Source organism: Octopus bimaculoides, chromosome 14 (assembly GCF_001194135.2).
Source record: "Octopus bimaculoides isolate UCB-OBI-ISO-001 chromosome 14, ASM119413v2, whole genome shotgun sequence".
NCBI lineage: Eukaryota > Metazoa > Mollusca > Cephalopoda > Octopoda > Octopodidae > Octopus > Octopus bimaculoides.
In genome coordinates this window covers 21,961,205-21,965,098 of record NC_068994.1, presented here as the reverse complement: position 1 = coordinate 21,965,098, position 3,894 = coordinate 21,961,205, and the positions used below count along the sequence as shown (strand labels likewise).

At 36.1% G+C, this 3,894-nt stretch overlaps 1 protein-coding gene across 3 annotated transcripts in view; it reads left to right on the top strand.

The window, feature by feature from the left end:
- Positions 1 to 3,894, top strand: part of LOC106876578 (uncharacterized) — a 90,010-nt gene that overhangs the window by 13,911 nt on the left and 72,205 nt on the right. Inside the window, exon 2 of one of the 3 annotated variants that reach the window (XM_052972753.1) lies at positions 1,032 to 1,227. The exons of the other annotated variants lie outside the window; for them this stretch is intronic. The gene's annotated coding sequence lies outside the window, so the exon portion shown is untranslated. The remainder of the gene's footprint in view (positions 1 to 1,031; positions 1,228 to 3,894) is intronic. 3 annotated transcript variants of the gene reach the window in all.

Genomic DNA, 3,894 nt, shown 5'->3' with positions numbered 1-3,894 from the left:
TAGTCTTCGAATTAGCTTTCTCCTTTCTGATTTTAAGAAGCCTGATTTCTCAAGATTAGTATTTAGGTAGCGTGTTACATATCCCAGGGTCCCAATAATTACAGGTATAAACCTGAACTTGTAACCTGGATAGAGTAACTGCAGATTTCTTGATAGTTCAGCGTAGGTATTCTCTTTTTCACTGATCTTCAGCTTGAAGTTAACATCTGCTGGGCAACTAATTTCCACAACTGTGCGCAGTTTCTTTTCTCTATCCCAAATCATTATATCAGGTCTGTTGTGCTTACATTTTATTGAGGTCTTCATTGAGACATTCCATCAGTACTCCTTTTCATTATGAGTAGCTATGGCTTCTACCATACTGTGTCCTCGGGATTATCCTTCTGACGGATTTCATTATAGAGTGTCCTAGCTACAACATCATGTCTCATTGGTAGATAATACCGTGATGACATTTTCGGACAAGTGCTTTATGTATGTATGTATGTATGCATGTATGTATGTATGTATGTATGTATGTATGTATGTATGTATGTATGTATGTATGTATGTATTCTCTTGCTGAATGGAGTTTTAGCGTTCATAATGATCTATCATTTTTCATGTCGCAATATTGTTCTTTTTGCCATTCTTTACGCAATCATCCACATTTTAAACTATGAGAGTTTTTTTAAAATCTTATCTATAACGAATGGATTGTGCAGTTGCGTCCTATCTCCAAAAATTCTCCAATAAGAAAGCGATTTAAGCTGAATATTATTTTGGCTACTGAATTTGCAGGCTCTTCATCAATGATCCGTAGTATCTTCTTTCTCTCCTATTTTCTTGCTGCATTAACGACAAGTAAGAAGCTAACTTCACAACAAAAGATATTTTATTTTGTGGGCCCTAACAACATCGAGTTAGTTGAATTTTAATTTAATAACTACTTTTCTCTCAAGATCAGTCAGTATTCTTTTAACCATCCGTTTTCTTATGTTCATCTTTATTTGTTGTTCATTACTTTAATTTTTGTTTTTACTCTGTTCCAGATTGCTCTGGCTACTGCGAAGATAGTATCCAGAGGAATTCTTAATCAGTTGGCAATGATGTGGTCTTCAGTTTTTGTTTTACATAGCCTACCTACATTTGTTCTCAGCTGACACATTCTATGATTTGTGTGAGAAGGTATTTGGTGGGGAATTTCTTGCTCTTGAATTGAATGAAGGTATCTTTCAAGGTGAGATGGTAAGTTGTCAGTACTCCATCACAAGCTTTTGTGCAGTTTATTTCACCTAGTACTGCGTTTTGTTTTTTTCTTATTTCAATCACTCATATACATTATTCTGAATGAAATGATCTAGGTTTTAATTTTGTCGTAGGATATCTAGTTGTTTTGATTTTGTTGTAGGATAGCCTGTGTTCGTTGTGTCAGTTTATATTTAAAGTGTGTTTTCAAGCTTTATTAGCTATTCTAACTATGGCTTATTTTCGTATTCCAACAAAATAGTTGCCGAGCCTTTTCATTTGAAGATGTTTCAGTGTTAAAATCCGGACTTCACATGATGTTAATACAGATTTAAGGCCATTATAACTTCGTGGTGACGGGAATTACTTGTCATGTTCAAATTTCCAGTAACACCGAGCAGTTTCCAACTTTTTCTCACCTCTATGATCAAGTTATTGCAGTGACGAATTCGGAAGGTCAAATTTAGGTGTCGGGATAAGCGCGATATGGTCCAATGAAAATAAACTTCATAATATCCTGTACAGTTTGGTATGTCAAGCTGTTCATGATCATTTACGAGAGGGCACAACTTTTCTATGTCTTACCAAAAAAAAAAAAAAAAAAAATTAAAAAACGCACATTTGATTTCAAAAATTTCCTTCAATCCTTGAGAAATATCAGGTAATAAGATCCAATTACTTTTGACACACGCAGATCGGCCACAAAGTAAAAATATGTTTCTGAAGTAAGGGTATCCATTTCAAAAAAAAAAAAAAACTGTTTTCTGAGCTGGTGATGATAGGTTTAACGAGAGGACAAAGAGCAATACTGATAAAGTATCGCCTGCTGTGTGCATTTTTAATAATGCATATTGCCCGATGTGAATTGTACGTTATCAGAAGTAAAGTGGTGTTACAAGTTTTGGTGAGGTGTTTAATAGCAACGACCAGTGATTGCAGAACTTTGGATAATTGTAATGCCTTGATAATTTAGCATCCACGTGTTGAATTATCAAGGATTTTCTTACACACGCACACGCACACACACACACACACACACACACACACACACACACACACACACACACACACACACACACACACACACACACAAACACACACAAATATATATATATGCATGTATGTATGTTTGTATGTATGTATGTATGTATGTATGTATATGTATATAAACATTTTAAAGAGGAATAGGTATATCTTTTAGAGAAGAGTCGATTTATATTATCTCCATTTTTCCAGTATTATTCATATGTCTTATTATTACCTCCGCCTTGAGAATGAGATTTTTTGTCTGCTAATGTCAAGAATAATCGAAGTTAATCGAAGGTCTCCGACTCGCTGTATTACATGTGTTACAAGAGTTTACGCATTCGTAAGCGCACATACAATTTCTCTTGTTACCTGGACGGCTGCGCTTCCATCTTACTTTCGGCGAAGACTGGGAAGTGGAGAATTGCGCTTTCAATACTTTCCTAATGGTGTACACCTTCGTCATCGTGGGGACTTATGACGAGAAGGCACTATATATTAAAACGAAAGAAAGGAAGAATGGAATGCAAAATGTAGTGAAACTCGAAAGTGAGCCAATATCTATCTATCTATCTAGCTAGCTAGCTGTCTGTCAGTCTGTCTGTCAGTCTGACAGACAGATAGATAGATAGATAGATAGATAGATTTCAGCTATAAGACGCAGTGGACTCGCGAAGTTGGGTGCCTCGAATATGATGTGGACTTCAAAAAGCATAGATTGTATTTAGTATGTACTTTAAGAGTCAAAATACATGCTAAATACATTCTATCTTTTTTATGTGAAAATCCTATATGTCAAATTTTTTATTTTAATTTTAATTCTCCTGAAGAAAACGGTTTTTTACATGATGTAATTGATCTGTTCATAATTAAAAAAGAACACTATGAAACAGCTGTAGGGTACCTCAACCCCATTTGTGTTGCTTTGTGTATGTGTGTGTGTTTGTGCGTGTGTGTTTGTGCGCGCATGCTTGTGTGTGTGGGTGTGTGTGCGTTTCAAAGATTTTACATGCATAACGGAAAATTTAACAAAAATATAATAGAAAATTCGTAGCTAATTCCCCATCAGTCAACATCTAAAAGATCATTACAATTTCTCTTTCTCTTTCTCTTTCTCTTTCCTTGCCTCTCTTTTACCTCCTCTCTCTCCCCTCTCTCTTTCTCTCTCTTTCCTTGCCTCTCTTTTATCTCCTCTCTCCCTTTCTCTCTCTCTCTTCCCCGCCCTCTATTCTTTCCTCTGTTGCTTCTGTCTCTCTGTCCTTCACGACTCTTTCTTTTTCCTCCCGCTACCACGTGACTCGTGACCACCTAAACCTCTCTCATCCACTTTTTGGCTTTGCTGTTGACCAGGTCAGTCGCGCTTCTTTGTGCTTTTTCGCCCCTTTCCTACACGGTTTGTTTACTTCTTTCTTCGCTCTGACTTTCTATCTTTCCATTTCTTGTCCTACAGGACATTTTGTCTGGTAGCCACACAACATTTTTTTAAAGTTTTTTTGTATATGTATAACTATCATAATTATTTTATTTCGTCGTGTTGGTTTTCGTCATAGTCCTGTATGTTCGTTAGCTGTCCCCAGTAGATTTTGTCACTGGTGCTACCAAAGAGTGAAAAATATCAACGATAAACGGTGCGAAATTGTA